The sequence below is a fragment of the Natrix helvetica genome (assembly GCF_964273705.1).
Source record: "Natrix helvetica genome assembly, chromosome: 2".
Classification (NCBI taxonomy): domain Eukaryota; kingdom Metazoa; phylum Chordata; class Lepidosauria; order Squamata; family Natricidae; genus Natrix; species Natrix helvetica.
This window is the reverse complement of record NC_138552.1, coordinates 187,432,475-187,456,057: the sequence shown is the minus strand read 5'-3', so window position 1 is coordinate 187,456,057 and position 23,583 is coordinate 187,432,475. Positions and strand designations below refer to the sequence as shown.

Below are 23,583 nucleotides of genomic sequence, written 5' to 3'. Positions count from 1 at the left end.
TGAGACTGCAGAACTATTTATAGAAGATTTTATTGCTGATTTAATTGCTTTTGTAAATAACTACAATTTGATATTAAAAAAATCTCTTAACAAGATGCTTCTTGTTTAATTAAACTGTAAGAGATTAATTCTTTTCATATTTTCCCTTTACATACAATGTTTCATGCACAACACACACACAAAGACTGACATACAGAACTTATTTCCTTATTGTGCAATAACCATAGGAAACATAACTGACATGAAAAAGAGGTTTAATGTGATTTTAATGGAAGTTGATTAGAAATCATGTAATCTTGAATTTTATAGATTAGAACTTCAAGTAATCCTCACCGCAGTTGGGACCAGTAATTGTCAGATGCAAGTAATCAGGAATAGCACTAAAAGTCTATTACATGCTACCAATACACAAGAATTCGATCTACTAATTGTCAAACCAAATTGGCATTAGAGAAGGGTCAATGGAGTGAGAATATAATGACTCCAAAACTGATGACACATTTGACCCCACTATCAGGCTTAGTCTGCTCATCTCCTACAGTAATTATGTCACTAAGCAATGCAGTCATAAAGTAAAATATCATGTGACTATACCCAGTTTATGATGTCAGTTCCAGCTGCTGCCATTAAGCAAGTCAATAAGAACGAAGTATTGTGACCAAAACTTGAGACTTCCCATTGACTTCGCTTGTTGGAAGCAAACTGTGAGGTCACAAATGGTGATCCTTGACCACAAGTACACTGCGATAGCTGTAAATTCAAGGACTAGTCATAAAACTCATTTTCAGTGCAAATGTACCTCTGAATGGTTGCCGAACAATCAGTCAATAAGCAAGGACTACTTGTAGTTTATAAAAAAACCGAATATAAAAAACCTTTTATATCCACTCCAATATATTATACCTGAACTCTCAGTGTAAAATTACCATAGGTTAAAACTATGGATGGTGATTATTTACAAACTGAACAGAATTCTTCATAGCTTTTTTGAAAGAGTAAATACTTAGATATAAACGTTATCAACTCAATGTTGATTATAGTTACTAAATTAGCTATAAATTCAAGGGCATGGTAATGAAAATAACCTTTTATGGTTTTGAACATGCATATCTGCAAGACTGCCTGCTCCAAATGGAATCTGCCCATCGGAACATCTTCAAAGACCCACAAGGAAATCTTATCTATGGTAGACTTTCTCTTCTGGAAGAGCTGGTCCATCATCCATATCAATGTTCTGCAGTGGTATTATTATTTAGATGTTTTATAGAGTACAGATGGGCAGGTTTTTTTGAAACCAGGGCTGAATAACTCATTGCAAATAGTTTCAGCTCCAAAGGGTTACACAATGAAGTCACTGTGGGTAGAGCCAAACACTCTTAATCTTTTTTTTTTTTTTGAAGTTTTGTGGGGACAGTGGATATTAAATGCAAAACTACTGTGTTCTGGGAACTTAAAAAGGGTTAACAAAAAAAAGTCTACACCACCCATCCAAAGTCAAAAGTTTTGCTACTACATTTTGGGAAGCTGCAAAATGTGCCAGATGCCTCTGCCTCCCAACTGCTCTCTCTCCCAGATTACTATTCTCCTACAGCTATCAATAGAAGGGAAGCAGGGCTCTGTCCCTCATATCCAGCTGTATGCTAATGAGCTGAAATTCTGGAATGATGCTGTTTATATATTTTAACAATCAATCAATCCCCATGAGCTACAAAAAAATCAACTGCAGACTTCATGCTAAGGGTGCGCTTTTAAACCATTAAGATTCTAAACTTCATTAGACTCAAGTGTTCCTTTAAAAAGTGCTTTAGAGAAAATGAATGGTGTAAAAGAGGAAAACATTTGGAGCATACAAATCTTTAGTACCTTAGAATCAGAGGTGGTATTCAGCAGGTTCTGACCAGTTCTGGAGAACCGGTAACGAAAATTTTGAGTAGTTCAGAGAACCGGTAAATACCACCTCTGACTTGCCCCATACCCTTCTATTCTCTGCCTCCCGAGTCCCTGCTGATCGGGAGGAAATGGGGATTTTGCAGTAACCTTCCCCTGGAGTAGGGAGGGAATGGAGATTTTACAGTATCCTTCCCCTGCCATGCCCACCAAGCCACGCCCACAGAACCGGTAGTAAAAATAATTGAATCCCACCACTGCTTAGAATCCCAAAGATATGAGGTCTTTCTAATTTATACTGGTGGTCTTCAGTTAACAAACACTTATTCGGGTACAATTCAAATTTATGACAGCTTTGAACAAATAGTACTTACAAATACTCCCCCAAATTCCGGGTAATGGAGAGCTCCTGCAATCATGTTATTGTGATTGGAGTGCTCAGCAACTGAACCACATTTCCAAATTCTGTAGCATCTTGCAGTCACTTAATTGCAATTTGCAACCTTCCCTGTCAACTTTCCACAAACAAAGTTGATGGGGATTGAAGTCAGCAGGAAGTCAGAAATCACAATCACATTACGTTTTTGCTTAACAAATCATGGTAATTCGCTTAACGATGGCAACCATGGACTGCCAGAACTATCATTACTGAATGGCACAGTCACGTAACATTGCACCCAATTGCCATCATTAAGGAGGGATACCTGTATGCTGTTTCACAGTTTCTAAGGCTAAAGGCAAAACGAAATTCAGAATTTATGGACAGGGTCTTTGTCTACTTTAAAAAGTATATCTTTTATTATGAGTAGTCTGCTCTTTCAGTAGAGCCTATACCAGAAAGTAGCCCTCCCAGAATTTTGATTATGCTGGCTGTGAAATGTGGAAAACTATCATAAAGTGTATAACAACATCATGCCCACTGGGATAGCTAAATTCTGCACAAGAATTAATAAGTAAATCCCATTGTCTTCTAATGTTTTATTTGTGGAAAAAACAATAGATAGTGTAAGCATATTCTGCTGCAAGTTCTATTTAGTCTTAGAGTAAATTACTTTCAGATACTACAATGAAATTTGTGAATTTTATATAATGACTTATATTGGGGAGAATGAACATCCCAAAAATGTCAATATTCTGATAAATACCTTATTTGGCATTTTAAAGGCTTCTTGCCCCTATGATATTTTTTAATTTGATGTAGAAAGCCTGTAATAATTTAAAGTTTTGGACCTGGACTGAAAAGGCCTTCACAAAACCAGTGAGTAATTTTGAGTCAAGCATTCTTTTTCAGTCTAGTTTACCTATACTGGCCCTACATCCTTTATTATAAAGTACAGTGCATTATTTCAACAGTTTTTTAGATTTATTCAATTTTTTTATTTCTTGGTTTTGTTCTTGAATTTTGCAAAGTAGTTATAAACAAAAACAAAATTTATCCTTATGAACCTCTTTCATATTTGCCCCCTTTTCAATTGTTTTTTTTCCAAGAAAATGTGTTCACCGCATTTATTTTTTCCAAGAAAATATGGTCATTGTAAATTTATCTCACAGGCCTGCTTTGGATCTAAAGTAAGGGAAGCCACTTACATCCTATTCCTTTAAAAAGCTTTGAAGTCTCAAGAGAAAAATAAATAGACTATAATTCAATCAATCAGTCAGTCAGTTAATCAATCAATTAATCAACCAGTGGTTTTTAACCCCAGCCTTTAACATAATTTTTATTTCAAAGAATTCCTCTGAAATCCAAATTAATCTCATAAAGTTTCCTATAGAATGAAAAGTATAGCTAGATCCCATCTCTACATTCACGGGAAGGGGGTATGCGTATCTCTACATTTTAGGGAGTGGGCTTGCCTGGAAAAAGGAAAAAATAAGCAGAGATAACAAAGAGGAATGGCAAAAGACAAGGCAGTCAAGGGAGTTAAGATGTTAAAGTACAAACTCTTCTGTTCCTTAAAATGTTAAGCAGTTACATCAAGGAACCCTTCTGTAATGTAGATGTCCAAATTGAGACAGATCTGTTCAACTACATTCTTGAAGAATGAACCAAATGTTCAGAGCAAACATTCTGCTTATATTATACAAGTTTACCAAGTTCTTTCCTTTTCTAAAAGATCTTGTTTCTTGCTGCAGGCAAGGAATATACCACACACTTGGATTCCATTTTAATCACACTGTACAATTTTTCCTCTTGAGGGAGGAAAAAAATTACCTGTCAATGTTACCTATGTCATATATGGTGTTTAAGACACCAGTCAAGAAGAAAACAATACAATAATCAAGAACCATTAAGGGAGAAACCACACCAGAGATGGGTTCCTACCGGTTCGAACTGGTTCGGCCAAACCAGTAGTGGTTTGCCAGCCTGGGTCCATATTTCTGAACTGGTTCCCTGATTGGCACATTTTTTTCATTTTTTAATGCTCTACGTATGCGCAGACCTATTTATGGGCAACTGCACATATGTGTGCAGCAAAATTGTGCACGCCCCAAACCGGCAGTAATGCCGGCAGCAACCCACCTCTGAACTGCAGTCCTATCAAACCTGGAAGGGCAAGCCACCATATATAAGCAAACAGTAAACCTCATACTCACCATGATGATGAATGAAATGTCACTAAGCAAGCAAGCTCATAGACCAGTGGTTCTCAATCTGTGGGTCGGGACCCCTTTGGGGGTCGAACGACCCTTTCACAGGGGTCGCCTAAGACCATCAGAAAACACATATTTTTGATGGTCTTAGGAACCGATACAGCAATTTTATGGTTGGGGATCACCACAACATGTGGAACTGTATTAAAGGGTCACAGCATTGGGAAGGTTGAGAACCACTGTCATAGACAAACAAGCCCACAAGATCTTCACATGATTGAACACTGTGAAGCGGTATATAAGTCTAAGTGCTATTGCTATTGCTATATCCTTAGTATAATACACAACAGAGTAAGTAGCTGAAAAGAATACAGCAAAACAAAGGTGCTGAAGGGTTTCACAAAATTTTAAGGTAGTATTCATTTATTAATTTTCAGAAAAAAAACAGTACATTGATAAGGAAAATCTGGTAATATTTATATCCGTTTTTAGCTTCGTCTCAAAGTGATTGACCACATGGCAGCATAAACATTTCACATATTTCTTAATGACACGTGATTCCTCTACAGTTTTCCTCAAGAAATGTTGGCATTATCATTTTCCTTGGACTTAGAGGCTCTTGTGCAGTTGTGGTTTTACCTCCGCTCCATTTTTATTCCAGATAGCTTAAGAACTGATTGCCGTCAGCATGTCTTTTTGTATGTTTCTACGAAGAAATTGTCTTTTAACTTGAAAAGAGTGTTTGCTAGCTATGATGAAGCAGATGAATAGTGTATGAATAGACTGAATCCAAATTCAGATAAGACTTAAATTTATTTTACTCTCTGAAGGATAATGTCAGGAAGAAAGAGTATCTCTAGCACAGAAAGGAGTATCTTGGCTGCAATGTATGAAAAAGAGTTCTACAACAATCTTGATCGATTCTTCCCTAAAACTAAGCAGTCTCAGATGCAATAAGTATTTGGACTGGCTGTGTGGGAAAATCCCAGATGAAGATAATGGCAAACTATTTTCATATTGTTTGCAAATTGTACACAAAATAGTCACCAGGAATTTATTCAATACATTTTGAAAATAGAGGCATTTTTGAAAAACGTACTTTAGATAGGAGTTGGGAGAAGGGATATCATTTTTGATGCAATGTAGACAAATTCTTTTCTAGAAACTGACTCGTGGGTTCTTGCTTCTGTAACTTTCAGGGTTTATTATAAAATTTGTGTTATGAGTTGATCTTGAAAGAAGCTTGAACTGGTAAAAAAGTCATAATCAGCGTGTTCTGCTACAATTTAACTGGTTATCATTTTGTTCAAGATTTCTGAACCATGGTTTACCAGGTAAATCTGATAAATATCTGTTAAGCATTTCTAAAGGAATATTGTAGCCTTAAAAACACATGCGTGCAGACACACACACACAGAATAGACTTCAAGTTTAAGATTTTGGGATGCAGAAAAGTGTTTAAAAACCATTTAAATTTTGCTAAAATAGTAATATTTGCAACTATTTAATATTAGCAAGGATTATATAAATAGACTTAAAGTTGTTACAACAATGATTCACGTTTAAATTGGAAATGAGAATATTAACATCAATACTTTTAGAAGGAACTAAAACTTTAACCAAACTAAATGGTTGCTGATTTTTTTAGTTCTATTTATATTGCTATATACCAGTGATGGCAAACCTTTTTCTTACAGTGTGCCAAAATTGTGCATGTGCATACTATTGCTCGCGCGTGTATGCCCACACCAATTCAATACTCCCCGCCCACCTGCGCATTTGCACGCGAGCCCCCACGCATGCGCGCACGACTTCTCCCCAGCCTCCAGAGGCTTTCCTGAAGCCTGGGGAGGGCTCCAGAAGGGCAAAAATCAGTTGGCCGGTGCACACATGGATGTCAGAGCTGACGTCTGGCGTGCCAGCAAATATGGCTCCATGTGTCACCTGTGGCACATGTGCCATAGGTACGCCATCACAGCTATATACCCATTTTATTTAAAATAGTGTAGTTTAGAAACTACTTTGAATATCAGAAAAGTATGGCAAATATAGCTAAAAAGATGGTAAAAATGAAATAAATTCTCCATCTCCAACGCCTGAGACACATTGATTCTATGTCTGGAAAATAGCTATCAATCATTTGAATGCTAGATATCACAACATTATAAAGTCATTTATAAATACTTTTTCAGAAAATTCTTACAATTGTCTTTTTTAATTGAAATTTTAAAGTTCTAGCATATTTTGATATGCTGAATGAGAAAATAAGAGAAACTAAGCAACGCATTTTCCCTAGCACATAATAAATTATGATTTGATCAAATAATTTTAGGAATCCAACAGGACAACAAATAAAAAAAGGCTCTCTGAAATTCAGTGGCACATAAATTTAATAAATCAGATGTATTTCTACAAAAGTTTGGCCAATTTTCAAAAGTAATTTCCACTCAGAGAAAAAAATATTTCTTTATTAATTCCCAAGTAATTCTTCGAATAGTTTCTATCAGTGAAAGTACTGGATAAATGTATTCTAGACGCACATACAGAGAGAGATTCAAATTCAAAATGAGAAAGAATTAATTGACCATAAGATGAACGACGTCATGGATTCTCCAAATATCATGGATTCTGCACTGGAAGTTTTCAAAGAAAATGTGGGCCAGTGGGCCTTTTTGGTAATAGTGCCTGCCTTTTGAGGTGATTTTCTTCTTTCAGGAGATCCTTTCTCCTTCCATCCTTTTAACTTTCTGCAAATTATTTAAAATTTGGTGGTTCTCCCAGGCCTTGGGCTAGGATGTTGGTTGATCCTCTTTGGATTTTTTGGTTCTGCTTTCTGATCAACTGCATTCTTTTCTTCTGATTGTTTTCATAAAAAATATTTTCAATTTTTAATTGTAAGCTGTGCAAAGCTTCTGTGGAGTTGGGTGGGCTTGAAACTGAATGGATGTATAAATGAATGATTTTTTAAAAGGAAGTGCTCAATTGGCTTAAACATAATGCAATCTTTTTCATTTAAAGCAGAGTGTTAGGTCAGCTTCCATACAATAAGTTAGGGAGCTATAATGATGTACTTTAGGAATCCAGGGGAGACAGGTAGAGCATCTTCATGGCAGAAATAATGTATCTAGCAAGAAAATAAAAATCAGATGTGTAGTTCAGAACCAGCCAAAGTCATTTTCATTTCTATACTGTATCCATTTAAAAATGGGCATATTTCCCAGATTACCATGTTACAAGCTGGTCGCATTCATTGTTTCATGCTGGTTGCATTCATCTTTTCATGCTGATTTTAAAGACAAAAAGAAACCCCAAATAAAAAAAGCAATGCAATTCCTCCCATCTTTAAAATCCTGAAGCATCAAAAAAGTCAGCAAGCAAATTAACAGCAACAGTTTGCAATATAGCTACAAGGAGCATTCTAGACCAATTCCTGAGATTTCCTTGGTAAATTTATTTTTTCCAGAGGAGGATTGCCATTGCCTGCTTCCTAGGGCTGAGAAAGAATAACTGGCCCAAGAATTGGCCTTGTGCCCAAGAATAGGAGGAAAACTCAGTTTCTTGGTTTCTAGCTTTAGTACCTCAACCACTACACCACACTTCAACATTTAAAAACATCTTGCTGCCAGATCCATTTCTGCAGTTTGTTAGCCAGACAAGCAAATTAGACATATGGTGCAAATCCAGAGTTATAGAACAATCACTGATTCTAAACTGACCTAGGAAAAGTATGCAGACATAATCTTTTAAATATCACTTGCTAGGGAGCATAAGCAGAAGACTACTATTGCATTGGTTACTGTGGGAACAAATGTTCTACCTACATTCTTAAAGAATTGAATGAATGCTGGTAGCAAAAGATAGGAATCTAATAGAAGCCTAGTACAGTATAAAAAGAATACAATATGGTTGCAAGATCTATGTGAAGGAAGGATGGCAATGTTCACAAATTTCAGTATTCCTATGGTCACTACAAGGTGGCAGAAATTAAATTCACCTTGTTCAAAAAGCTAAATAATGTTGAGTCAGATGAAACTTTGGGTACACAAATAGAAAATTCCAGGGCTGTGTGCTTATGCTTGGAAATCACCACCACCATCCTACACTACATCACCACAATAACACTATCCCAGAAAATGTCAATAACAAATCATTTCTGTACTCTTGTCAAGAAAACAACTTGGAGATGTCCGTACAATTGAACCTGAGGAGTCATTTTCTTTTTCATTGTTTTAATATATTCCAATGACTTTAAGCATCATCACAAAAGTTAAACGGATTTGTCTGCAAAACAAAGTACACAAAATGAAAGGGGTCTGGTCTTCTGTTTCTCCCCCCACTCAAATGACAAATCAGCATAGTCAGCTGTTACCGCATTTTTCGGACTATAAGACACACCTTTTTCCCTCAAAAAAGAGGTGAAAATCTGGGTGCATTTTATATACTGAATACAGCAGTTTTTGGCCTCCCGAAACCCGGCTTCCTTTGCAAAAATGGCTGTGCATAGCCTTTAGGAGGCTTCCAAAGTGCTCCTGGGGGCTGTTTTTTGCTTGTTTCTGCCCCCCCAGGAGTATTCTACAAGCCTCCTAAAGGGTATGTATGCCCTTTTTTGACAAAAATGGACCCGTTTTTGTGAAAAATGGGCCATTTTTGGGACGTCTGCAGAGTGCAAAAACCTTTTTTTTATTTGCCTCTTCAAAATCTTGGTGCGTCTTATACTCTGAAAAATATGGTACTTCAAATAGGACCTGGTGACTGTGCTTAGTCATCTCACAGATGCAATGAAATAATCTTGATGAGGGAGGAAAAGGTGAATTCTATGCTGCAACTGCAGGAAGCCACACATCTAATATTTTATGGAGTGAGACTGACAAAATAATTAACCTTCCACCCACAGGGAAGCTGTGATGGTGTTGTTTCCCTTCATAGTGGAAGAGAGTGCTGGGCTGAAGGCTTACCCCTTATGGAGAAGTTCCCCACCTCCTTAATCACTAAGATACAACAGAAAGCCCTGAGCTTGTAAACTGACATTCAGAAGACCTACTCCTCTCGGTCAAGGAGTTTGTTTGGTTTTGTTTAACAAAGCTAGGCATGTTTAAACCCTAAATAGGGACTCTGAATAGCTTAGTACCTTTGAATGATTCCAATAAGAAGACTAATCCCATGTTAATTTCCTACCATAGTATCTGCCATGAAAGTGGCAGAATTTGTTCATATCCTGCCTGAACATCCTGTTCCCTAAGAAGATGTGTTGAGCTGAGCGGTGATGGGAAGCCCAGTGGGGTGGAAAGGATATACAGTTACACCACTTTTATCCTGAGCATGAAGCTTTTCATTCCATGCTGAAGAGCAAACTAAACATGATGGAGAACTAAAATAAACGAAGGGCATGGAAGCAAAATAATAATAATAATAATGATCCTGTTTATGGAGGGTACCCAGGTCACATGGATGGCCAATGGACATGCTGGGTATGAAAACTCTGGATCAGGACAATGCAAAGAACGGATGCAGAGATGGGGCTATCTACTGCTACAGGAAAAATGATCAACAACTTGTAGCACATTCCTCAACTGCAGAAGAAATGGTGACAAATTAGAAGCATAAGTTTATTGTAAAACTACTCACAGCAGTCAAGCGCTCCACTACCAAAGCAACAATTCAATCTCCCACAAGAGCTGTGTAAGAACTCTATTTAGATGAGCACAAAACACCCTGCCTGAACATCAGGGAAAAGGAAACAGAACACCTATACAACATCTTCGCACAAAATGGATACCCATGGAACTATATTTTAAAAAATATCTGATAGTCAACCTACTACAGCACAACCAACACGAATGAAAAAAATAACAATGCCATACATCAAAAACAACCAATAGACTATTACAACTACATGGCATTACCATAGCACATAAAATTATAACCCTCCAAAGCATCTTAAATAAGCTGAAAGACCCAGTAGCACAAGAAGATGTCAACTACAGGAGTCATCTACAACGTACAATACAATAGCAGAGTTGGAAGGGACCTTGGAGGTCATCTAGTCCAACCCCCTGCCTAGGCAGGAAACCCTATACTGTTCCAGACAAATGGCTATCCAACATCTTCTTAAAGACTTCCAGTGTTGGGGCATTCACAACTTCTGGAGGCAAGCTGTTCCACTGATTAATTGTTCTAACTGTCAGGAAGTTTCTCCTCAGTTCTAAGTTGCTTCTCTCCTTGATTAGTTTCCACCCATTGCTTCTTGTTCTACACACAGATGCCTTTGAGAATAGTTTGACTCCCGCATCTTTGTGGCAACCCCTGAGATATTGGAACACTGCTATCATGTCTCCCCTAGTCCTTCTTTTCATTAAACTAGACATACCCAGTTCCTGCAACCGTTCCTCATATGTTTTAGTCTCCAGTCCCCTAATCATCTTTGTTGCTCTTCTCTGCACTCTTTCTAGAGTCTCTACATCTTTTCTACATCATGGAGACCAAAACTGAATGCAGTATTCCAAGTGTGGCCTTACCAAGGCATTATAAAGTGGTATTATCACTTCACGTGATCTTGATTCTATCCCTCTGTTTATGTAGCCTAGAACTGTGTTGGCTTTTTTGGCAGCTGCTGCACACTGCTGGCTCATATTTAAATGGTTTTCCACTAGGACTCCAAGATCCCTCTCACAGTTACTACTATTGAGCAAGGTACCACCTATACTGTACCTGTGCATTTTGTTTTTCTTGCCTAAATGTAGAACTTTACTCTTTCACCATTGAATTTCATTTTATTAGCTAGTGCACAATGTTCAAGTTTGTCAAGATCCTTCTGTATCTTAAGCCTATCTTCTGGAGTGTTGGCTATTCCTGCCTGCTTGGTGTCATCTGCAAATTTGATGAGTTCCCCATTTATTCCCTCATCCAAATCATTGATGAAGATGTTGAAGAGTACTGGGCCTAAAACAGAGCCTTGGGTACTCCACTGCATACTTCCCTCCATGTAGATGCAATTCCATTGAGGACTACACGTTGAGTGTGGTTGGTCAGCCAGTTACGAATCCATCTGGTGGTGATGCTGTCCAACCTACATTCTTCTACTTTATCTAGTAGTAAGTTATGGTCTACCTTACCAAATGCCTTACTGAAGACCAAGTAAACTATATCGACGGCATTCCTCTGGTCCACTAATTTTGTCACTTTGTCAAAGAATGCAATAAGATTAGTCTGGCATGATCTGTTTTTGACAAACCCATGTTGGCTTTTGGCTATTACTTTGTTTACTTCTAGGTGTTCGCTAATTCCTTGCTTGATTATTTTTTCCAGAATCTTTCCTGGTATTGAGGTCAGGCTGATAGGTCTATAGTTTCCTGGATCTATTTTTTCCCCTTTTTTGAAGATGGGAACCACATCAGCTCTTTTTCAGTCCTCTGGCAGTTCCCCAGTGCTGAAAGATATAGTTCCGTGGTTCTGAGATCTCGTCTGCCAGTTCCTTCAGAACCCTGGGGTGTAATCCATCCGGTCCTGGTGATTTGAACTCGTCTAGGGTAGACAGGTACTCACTTACCGTTTTATTCCCTATTTCAACTTGTGTTCCTAATCTGATTTTTCTGGTGCTGTTTTTGATAGGTTGGACTGTTTTATCTCTTTGTGTAAAGACAGATGCAAAAAATGAGTTAAATAGTTATGCTTTCTCCCTGTTGCTTGTCACCTTCTTGCCACTTTCTCCCAGCAATGGACCAATTGTTTCCTTAACTTTTTTCTTGTTTTTAACATGTTGGAAGAAGCTTTTTTTGTTATTTTTTACTTTTGTGGCAAGCCTTTCTTCATTGTGAGCCTTAGCTTTCCCCACTTCATCTTTACAGGCTTGAGCTATTTGCTGATATTCTGCCTTAGTTATGTCCCCCTCTTTCCACTTTTTATACTTATCTTTTTTGTCTTTCAATTTGTCAGAGAGTTCTTTATGCAGCCATGCTGGTTTCTTTTGGGAGCTGTTATTTTTCTTCTTCATTGGTATTATGCTAGACTGGGCTTTTATAATCTCATTTTTCAAAATTTTCCAAGCTTCTTGAGTTGTTTTCCCCTTGAGGATTCTCATCCATGGAATTTTTCCCAAGCTCTCTCTAAGTTTACTGAAATTAGCTCTCTTAAAGTCCAAGACTTTAGTTTGACTTTGTTCTACTTGTGCTTGCATAATGTTGAATTCATTGAATACAAGTACTACAGTATAACTATCACTATGTACAGACAGGCAGAAGACTGGCAGATAACATCCATATACTTGAACTAGCAGTCAGAAGACATGATGAAAATTCCTTAACTGTATCATACATGGCAGACTTAACTATAGTTTCAAATGGGAAATTGTGAGCATCCTAGATCAAGCTAAGTCCAAAATTGCTAGGGAATTCCCAGAAATCTACCATCAACAGACACACAAAGATAAACCTCATTTATACATTACTCCAAAGTACAATACAATACAATACAATAGTAGAGTTGGAAGGGACCTTGGAGGTCTTCTAGTCCAACCCCCTGCCTAGGCAGGAAACCCTATAGTTTCCAGACAAATGGCTATCCAACATCTTCTTAAAGACTTCCAGTGTTAGGGCATTCACAACTTCTGGAGGCAAGCTGTACCACTGATTAATTGTTCTAACTGTCAGGAAGTTTCTCCTCAGTTCTAAGTTGCTTCTCTCCTTGATTAGTTTCCACCCATTGCTTCTTGTTCTGTCCTCAGGTGCCTTGGAGAATAGCTTGACTCCCTCTTCTTTGTGGCAACCCCTGAGATATTGGAACACTGCTATCATGTCTCCCCTAGTCCTTCTTTCTCTTAAGCTAGACATACCTAGTTCCTGCAACCGTTCTTCATACGTTTTAGTCTCCAGTCCCCTAATCATCTTTGTTGCTCTTCTCTGCACTCTTTCTAGAGTCTCCACATCTTTTTTACATCGTGGCGACCAGAACTGAATGCAGTATTCCAAGTGTGGCCTTACCAAGGCATTATAAAGTGGTATTAACACTTCATGTGATCTTGATTCTATCCCTCTGTTGATGCAGCCTAGAACTGTGTTGGCTTTTTTGGCAGCTGCTGCACACTGCTGGCTCATATTTAAATGGTTGTCCACTAGAATTCCAAGATCCCTCTCACAGTTACTACTATTGAGCACGGTACCACCTATACTGTACCTGTGCATTCCATTTTTGTTGCCTAAATGTAGAACCTTACTCTTTTCACCATTGAATTTCATTTTATTAGATAGTGCCCAATGTTCAAGTTTGTCAAGATCCTTCTGTATCTTAAGCCTATCTTCTGGAGTGTTGGCTACTCCTGCCAGCTTGGTGTCATCTGCAAATTTGATGAGTTCCCCATTTATTCCCTCATCCAAATCATTGATGAAGATGTTGAAGATTACTGGGCCTAAAATAGAGCCTTGGGGTACTCCACTGCATACTTCCCTCCATGTAGATGCAGTTCCATTGAGGACTACACGTTGAGTGCGGTTGGTCAGCCAGTTACAAATCCATCTGGTGGTGATGCTGTCTAACCCACATTCTTCTACTTTATCTAGTAGTAGATTATGGTCTACCTTATCAAAAGCCTTACTGAAGTCCAAGTAAACTATATCAACGGCATTCTTCTGGTCCACTAATTTTGTCACATTATCAAAGAATGCAATAAGATTAGTCTGGCATGATCTGTTTTTGACAAATCCATGTTGACTTTTGGCTATTACTTTGTTTGCTTCTAGGTGTTCGCAAATTCGTTGCTTGATTATTTTTTCCAGAATCTTTCCTGGTATTGAGGTCAGGCTGATAGGTCTGTAGTTTCCTGGATCTATTTTTTTCCCTTTTTTGAAGATGGGAACCACATCAGCTCTTTTCCAGTCCTCTGGTAGTTCCCCGGTGTTCCAGGATCTCTGAAAGATATAATTCAGTGGTTCTGAGATCTTGTCTGCTAGTTCCTTCAGAACCCTGGGGTGTAATCCATCTGGTCCTGGTGATTTGAACTCATCTAGGGTAGACAGGTGCTCACTTACCATTTTCTTCCCTATTTCAATTTGTGTTCCTAATCTGATTTTTGTGGTGCTGCTTTTGACAGGTTGGACTGTTTTATCCCTTTGTGTAAAGACAGATGCAAAACATGAGTTAAATAGTTCTGCTTTCTCCCTGTTGCTTGTCACCTTCTTGCCACTTTCTCCTAGCAATGGACCAATTGTTTCCTTAACTTTTTTCTTTTTTTTAACATGTTGGAAGAAGCTTTTTTTGTTAATTTTTACTTTTGTGGCAAGCCTTTCTTCATTGTGAGCCTTAGCTTTCAATCAAAAAGCTAAAAAGGAAACAAAAAGACCAAAACACCTCCTTGCCAGCAATCAACACCCAGGTAAACAGGGATTAACACCAGGATTAATATCAGATTGACAATCAAGCAGTGAACAATACCCCAATCCAAGAGCTACCAACTCAAACAATCAGAAAACAATAGCCAGTTTAACCATATGCTACAAATATTCTCTTCTATTGGTAAAATCTCTTTCATTCTAACGACCTTTCTCAGAATTTTTTATAGAATAGAATAGAATAGAATAGAATAGAATAGAATTCTGTATTGGCCAAAATGAATTTGTCTTTGGTGCATATGCTCTCAGTGTACATAAAATGACAAGATACATTTGTCAAGAATCATAAGATACAATGTTTAATGATAGTCATAGGGTACATATAAGCAATCAGGAAACAATATCAGTATAAATCGTAAGGATATAAACAACAAAGTTACAGTCCTGCAGTCATAAGTGGGAGGGGATGGGTGATAGGAATGATGAGAAGACTAATAATAATAGTAATGCAGCCTTAACGAATGGTTTGACAGTGGTGAGGGAATTATTTGTTTAGCAGAGTGATGGCGTTCGGGGGAAAAACTGTTCTTGTGTCTAGTTGTCTTGGTGTGCAGTGCTCTATAGCGTCGTTTTGAGAGTAGGAATTGAAACAATTTATGTCCAAGATGCGAGGGGTCTGTAAATATTTTCATGACCCACTTTTTGACTCGTGCAGTGTACAGGTCCTCAATGGAAGGCAGGTTGGCAATAATTGTTTTTTCTGCAGTTCTGATTATCCTCTGAAGTCTGGGTCTGTCTTGTTGGGTTGCAGAACCAAACCAGACAGTTATATAGGTGCAGATGACACTCAATAATTCCTCTGTAGAACTGTATCAGCAGCTCCTTGGGCAGTTTGAGCTTCCTGAGTTGGCACAGAAAGAACATTCTTTGTTGTGCTTTTTTGATGTCATTTTTGATGTTAGGTGTCCATTTTAGGTCTTGAGATATGATAGAATCTAAGAATTTGAAGATCTCTACTGTTGATACTGTGTTGTCTAGTATTGTAAGAGGTGGTAGTATGGTAGGGTTTCTCCTAAAGTTTATCACCATTTCTACATTTTTGAGTGTGTTAAGTTCCAGATTGTTCTGGTCACACCATGAGACTAGTTGTTCAACCTCCTGTCTGTATGCGGTTTCATCGTTGTCTCAAATGAGACCAATCACTGTTGTATCATCTGCAAACTTCAGTAGTTTAACAGATGGACCGTTTGAGATGCAATCATTGGTATAGAGAGAAAAGAAGTGGAGAGAGCACCCAGCCCTGGGGGGCTCACTGTGCTAGTTGTACAGGTATCTGATGTGATTTTACCTAGCTTCACCTGCTGCTTCCTGTCTGTTAGGAAGCTTGTGATCCACTTACAAGTGTGTTCAGGTACCGCTAGCTGATTTAGTTTAGTTAGAAGAATGTCTGGTATGATGGTATTGAATGCTGAACTAAAGTCTACAAAGAGGACTCTTGAGTAGGTCTTTGAAAATTCAAGATGTTGTAGGATGTATTGCATTTGTATGGTCATTGTTAGAATAGTAAAGTCGGTACAACTGGAAAGCTCCAAATCTCTCATGAGCTCTACTGTGAAGTAAAGACAAAACAGTTTCCTCTGCCATAGTCTAACACTACTCTACTGCCTTGATTTTACTGAAACTGACATGAAGTATATTACAAAGTGTGATCAGCCTATAATAGTAGAGGCCAGATAATGAGATACCTCTGGCTAGCTTGATACAGACAAAATCCTCTCAAGCCTCTCTTTTAGGGACATAGTCATCTCCAAAATATCTAAATTAGCTCTCTGCTACACAACATACCATATTTTTCGGAGTGCAAGATGCTCCAGAGTGTAAGACACACCTAGCTTTTGGGGAAGAAAACAAGGGGGGGAGGAAATCTGCCTCTGCCTCCCAGCAATTTGCCTCCTTGCAACAAACAACAAACAATACAGACGATATATGCTATTTGTGGTGTTACATTTCCGACAATACTTGTACAGATGCTGTTAAAATTGGCTTTCTGGAAGTATACATTATTTCAGTTTAGCCTGATTGGAAGAAAAAAAAAATCTGCCTCTGCTTCCCAGAAATTTGCCCCTTGTAGCAAACAGCTATTTTCACTTTCAATTTCAGTTTCAGCAAGGGCTTTCAGCTGTTTCAGGCTGCAGGGATTACCGTAGCCTATTGCCGCCTCCACAAGCTCCATTTTTCTGTTTGCTGCAAGGAGGCAAATTGCTGGGAGGCAGAAGCCAAAGGGTGGAGGCTGGTTCCCAAAAATATTGTAACTTATCTATTTTTAAAAAAGCAAGGGAAGCAACATTATGTTGCACATAAATGAGTATTAGGAACAGATTTTTATAAAGTAAATAGTTCATTGTACCAAGCAAGTCACAGAAGAAATGTAAACAACCTCACTGAGATTGCCCTTTGACTTCTTCCATTGCAATTCTGACCTCTTGGGAGTACAGGAATGGATGATAATTGATTTATCCAATAAAATCAACTTTGAAACACTAAAAAAATTCAAACTTCCTTTATGAGATACATATAATACATGGGTTCTATCTGTTTAGATATTATTGCATATTTATATCTAGAGAGCATATAATTTAGTATTAATCCATTTATACTTTCAAGGTGGAATACATACAAATGTTAATATATTCATTGCAAAGTTTCTAAAATATTGTTCCTGAGTTAATTTTTTAAAACATTTACTAAGCAAGACCTTAATGGCAAGAAATAGGAACTAGTGATACTTTATTAAAAGTTGATCAGTTTTGTAACATCTGGTAAATTCTGATAAAAGATAACTTTATATTTTATTCATAGTAATGAGCATTAAGTCTTATATTTTATGTTCTTTTAATTTTATATTTTATTCATATTAATTAGCATTAGGTCTTACATTTTATGTTCTTTTAATTTGTCATTAGAAAAATAAAGCAGCAAATCTTTAATATTTCTTTCAGCCAGCATTTCTCTCCAGCACATTTAATACCTAAATCTAATTTTTTAAAGCTGGAAATTTATATAACAGATTTTGAATAATTCGCATCATGAAAAGAAAAAAGGAATGTCCGATATTAATAAATACGTTAATTACAACTCCTTTGGCTATTTGTATTTTTTCAGAGTGCCTGGATAAAGGGCGAAGTGCCAGGAGATAGGAAATATTTTATCTTCAAACAATAGAAGAAAAATGACTCCAGATAATACAGAATAGTTAGCCTGGTATCTAAACAGTTCAAGAACAAATTTATTAAGGGATTGGTCTATAAACTTTAAGAAAAAGAATGCGCTATTAGGAATCAACATACCTTCTCATCTACCACTGATTAGGTGAGCCTAACAATCACATTATGTCACATTAAGGGATAAGAAGCAAGCCGTGTCATTAGAAAATGATAAATTTCATGTTGCTTGGCACTAATCCCTTGCATGCTATATCAGAAATTCATTTTTAAAACTAATTTAAAAACAAATTTGACAAAGCTTGGTTTAGCATAGCAAACTTTTCAAATTACTGTCAAAAAATCTTATTTGCATCAGTTTCTCTAACAGATTCATTTATTCCATCAGGCCCTTAAGTCTGACATAAGTTCTGCAGGCCCAGTGTGGCCCACCAGCCTTGAGTAGCGCATTGGTGTTTTTTTGAAATCCATGGTCACTAAACGTCACCTCCTCGAGAAAGGATCTTCTACCTAGTTTTTCATAGCCACCACCACCCTGAAAGACGTAATGCTGGGTACCTGCAAGGCCTCTAGACCTTATTGACACCGCTAACTCCATTGCTGCCACTGTGCTGCTAGCTGCCACAAATCTGGCCCTTTCCCCTCTGAGAGTTGTGTTGGCCTATGTTACATAATGCATTTTTTTTTCTTCCACTCCATCATGTCCGATTCTGAGACTTCCTGGAAAGTCCCTGCAGGGTTTTTTTGGCAAGGTTTTCCAGAAGTGTTTTGCCATTGGCTGGTTTAAGGTCACCCAGCTGTCTTTATACCTAGGGTGGGGCTAGAATTCACAGGTTCCCAGCTTCTAGCTTAATGCATTGATTACTACACCAAACTGACTGATTTGTAATTTATATAAGAATAAAATGAATGGAAAAAGAACACTAATAGCAATAGCACAGACTTATATACCGCTTCATAGTGCTTTACAGCCCTCTCTAAGTGGTTTACAGAGTCAGCATATTGCCCCCCAACAATCTAGGTTCTCATTTTACCAACCTCGGAAAGATGGAAGACCTTGAGCCTAGTGAGATTTGATCTGCCAAACTCCTGGCAGCCGGTGATCAGCAGAAGTAGCCTGCAGTACTGTACTCTAACCACTGCACCTCTACGGCACATTAAATTTTGCTCTTGACAGTTAAATTGAAAGTCTTTATGAATATTACAAATGTATCAAATTACCTGAAAAGATTAAAAAACAAGTCATTGATCTTTATTTTTGAAGACTCTAGAGCAGGAGCGTTAAACTCGATTTCATTGAGGGCTGCATCAAGGTAGTGTTTGACCTCGGGGGCCCGAGATGGGAATGGCCAGCTCAATGTCACTCATCAAGGCTCCCTTTTCTGCCACCACGGCCTCCTGCAACTCTCTGCCAGTGAAAATGGAGCTCAGGGAAGCAGCGAGTGGCCCATCAACACTCTGTTTTTGGCCACAACAGCCTTCTGCAGCCCTCAGCCAGCAAAAATGGAGCTTAGGAACGCCATGCGCAGCCTGCCCATGCTCTGTTTTCAGCCGTGATGGCCTCCTGAAGCCCTCTGCCAGCAAAAATAGAGCTTGGGCAAGCTGCGTGCAGCCTTTGTTTTTGCTGGCAGAGGGTTGCAGGAGGCTGTTGTGGTCAAAACAGAGACTGGGAAGGCTGCATGCGCCCTCCCAAGCTCTGTTTTCACTGGCAGGGGCACCATGGGCCGGTCCCTCACTGTGTCCAGGGCAGCCACGCGGGCCAGATCTAAACACCCTGTGGGCCAGATCCAGACCATGGGCCATGGGCCTCAAGCTTGATACCCCTGCTCTAGAGAATGATGCAATTACCATATTTTTCAAAATATAAGACGCACCTTTTTCCCTCAAAAAAGAGGGTGAAAATCTGGGTGCGTTTTATACACTGAATTTTTGGCCTACTGAAACCTCACCCCCTTTGCAAAAATGGAAGTGCAGAGGGTTTGGGAGACTTGCAAGTGCTCCTGGGGGCTGGGGAGGGCAAAAATGAGCAAAAATGCAAAAAACAGACCGTTTGTTGCTCATTTCCCCCCGCCCCAACCCCCAGGAGCACTCTACACACCTCCCAAAGCTCTACATGCCTTTTTTGTGTGTGCAAAAAATGAGGCGTGCAGAGGATTTGGGAGGCCTGCAGAGTGCAAAGACTTTTTTAAAAAATTTACCTCTTCAAAATCATTGTGCGTTTTATATTCCGGTGCATCTTATAGTTCAAAAAATACGGTAAATGTAGACTGGGGGGAAAATATCTTACAGATTCATTTATCTCCGCAAACAAAAAGTAATTTATGAGGTCATGGAATTAAAAACAAAAAAATGATCACCATAATAAGACCTTAAACCACAAAGTTTGTGCAGTCTTATGCACCAAAATTTCAGTTTCAAAAAAAGTAACCAGCACAGATAGTTGATTTTCCATTACCGTGGTAACTGCAAATGGTCACTAAACAAGGCAGTCACTAAACAAGGTATTTTGTGATGCATTTTTGAAAGCAATAATTACTTCAATATTCGCTAATAAAACAAGTGTTTTTATATTCATCTCTTTTATTCACAAACTAATGAAAGTAGTCTAAAGCAGATTTTGTTCTGTAATTTTTTTTGTTTATGTCAGATGGTAATTTCAACATTTAATTCTCACCGGCTCAAGCTTAACTCATGCCAATGTTTCTCTGCTCCTCTATAAGGAAATACTGTATTTAGAGATTCTGATTCTCAAGTACATTTCATATAGTTTACTGCAACTTATTTCAAAAAGCATATGAAAATGGATGCTTGGGACAGAGAATTAACAAAGAGGCAGTTGTTTCATGAGAGCCACAAGAAGGATCTGAAGCTGAATGAATGCATATGTTAAACAAGTCTGAAGAAAACACAGTTGCTCCTTTTATTTACCACATATTTGGAGCAGTCCCTCATACTCAGCACTAGAATTATTCATATATATTATAATTATTTCACCTCTTTCCAAACAGCTTTTACCATTCTAAGCTTTTCTTCTGCATAGTTCTAAAGATGCTCGGTATGAATGTTTTCTGGTTATAAGAAAGATAATTTTACACCCATCCACTACAGTTGCTGTGAAGGCAAAGAGAGACTTGTTAGATTCAGATGAGTTTAAACAGCACTGCCACGGAATGGGACAGCTTGCCACTGCCAACTCACCACGGCCAACTCACCAAAAGAAAACTCAATGCAGGACAATTCCATAATTCTATTTAATTATTTAAAATAATTTTAAAACTATTTTAATTTTTATCATCACATTTCATTTTTGTCCCTCCTTTGGCATCCTTTAATGATACTATTCTACCATTTATTTTATACCAGTAACTTTTCTCCCATGGCAAGTTGGCCACAGCGAGTTGTCCCATGGCACGTTGGCCACAAGTTGGCTATGGCAAGTCAGCCGTGCCACGTTGCCCGCGAGGTCCTAGTACAAAGAAAATAGATTATATCTAGTCTATTTTTGCCTTAGTCCTGCATTTGTAGCAGCCTATTAGTTTGAATAATAGCAATAGCTTCAAAACCTTAGCAATAAATGTATTTAACTGAGTGAAGCCTGGTGGCATCTCTTTTCTTTTCTTCTTTCTTTTCCTTATTCCTGACAAACCACCTGTTTCCCCTTTTTAAAAAGAATCTGTGTCTTTGAGTCATTCCTAATAACTATCTAGACTAGTCCCTGCACTACACCACCTTCTCTTCCCCTATTACTGTATGGAACAAGAGACAGTTTTCAGATGTCCCACCAAGACATTTGAATATTTCAGCCCGTACCTGCTGCTGTCTACATTCATTCAGTTTGTAACAATTCTAAAGTGCAATTAATTCTAGCTAGAAATTAGAACTTAGTCTATTTATTAAGATGACGGATTATATTAATGTGTGTGTCTGTGTATATAAGCACAATGTACACATATCATAAAACATCAGATAAGTGTAAGTATAATCTTCATTGTCATTGTACTTAAATACAACGAAATTGGTTAAACTTGCTTCTTAAAAAAAGATTTAATATATTCCAACTAGAAACAATAATGTAATGATACCTTGTTATACTTTTCTACTATAGTCAATGCCAAGCTAACCAGACATGTTAGACTTTTTAAATTACTTAAGCAGTTAATACTTTTCTAACTTAAATATATAATGAAATATTCCTTGAGCCCAAGTTAAAGCAATTATTTAAAATTTACCACTTACTCTTCAGTGAGCAAAAAAAGGGGGGATTACATAGCCTGTATTTTGTATGATGTTCATGCTCAGTTTTAACTAGACATTTGCAGTCATTGAAACCATAATAGGAAGAAGCAACCTTATTGTTCATAGCACACCAGCCCCCCTGTTGTCCATTGTCTCCCTGAGTCTGCCCAAACTCATGTGCACTATGTCGATGACAGTTTTCCCTAATAACTGTTTTTCAAAATAATCTGATAAAGGTGCTGTAAAGGTTGTTTTAGGTAAAGAAATATTAACCCAAATCAGATGAATGGCAATTGGGTAAAGAATATACAGTATGTATAATACTTAGATTTGCAAGGTACAACTGAGTTGCAACCTCCAAAAATGTACTGTGCAGTGAGTTATCAACAATGTAATCCTACACATGTACTGATGGAAATATATAGGAGTTATGGTGGCACAGTGGTTAGAATGCAGTATTGCCCACTGCAAGCAGTTTGATTCTTACCGGCTCAAGGTTGACTCAGCCTTCCATCCTTTCGAGGTCGGTAAAATGGGGACCCAGATTGTTGGGGGCAAAATGCTAACTCTGTAAACCACTTAAAGAGGGCTGTAAAGCACTGTGCAGCAGTATCTAAGTCTAAGTGCTATTGCTATATCCTGTTGAGTTAAACAGAACTCTCACACCAGCTGATACAGATTTGTAGTCTACACTGAAATCAACATATGGTCAACATAATTTCAGCTTTTTTTACTGAAGGAAAAAAATATTGTCATAAATACTAACCACTAAACTTTCCTTAGCAAGTTCATATAACTATGCATATCTAGATTTGGAATGTTATATTCTTAAACAAATTAAAATCATTTTAAGTTCAAATTAATTGGGTGGGGGACACTGTCATTTACAAAAAGAATGATAAAAACATTTTTCTAATTATAGTATACATTTTAGATATTTCTATCAGTTTTTTATTTTCACAAAAATAAAAAGATCTATATATTTAAATTAAGTTCACATGCCTTAACAGTTTCCCCCCTTCTTGCATTATTACTTCTATGTGAATAGCATGATTTTAAGTAATATTCAATTGTTTTAAATTTGTATTTCACAATTTTACCCAAGAAATATTATTTCCCCTTGATTATTGAGTTATACTGGTGATATTTACAGGCTAACACATGGTTAAATAAACTATGGTTTACTTAGCTCAAATGTCTGGGTTCGCACAACACACTAGGCTAAACCCTAGCCAATGTACTGTGAGCTGTCATACTTCCTGCTTTATTCAACTAACAATTAAGAGTAGCCACGTAGAATTCATATAATCCTACAGAACACAAGGTGG

At 37.8% G+C, this 23,583-nt stretch overlaps 1 protein-coding gene across 1 annotated transcript in view; it reads right to left on the bottom strand.

Annotated features, from left to right (window-relative positions):
* The window catches only part of SLC16A10 (solute carrier family 16 member 10), a 61,713-nt gene that overhangs the window by 36,343 nt on the left and 1,787 nt on the right, over positions 1-23,583 (bottom strand). The window lies entirely within an intron of this gene.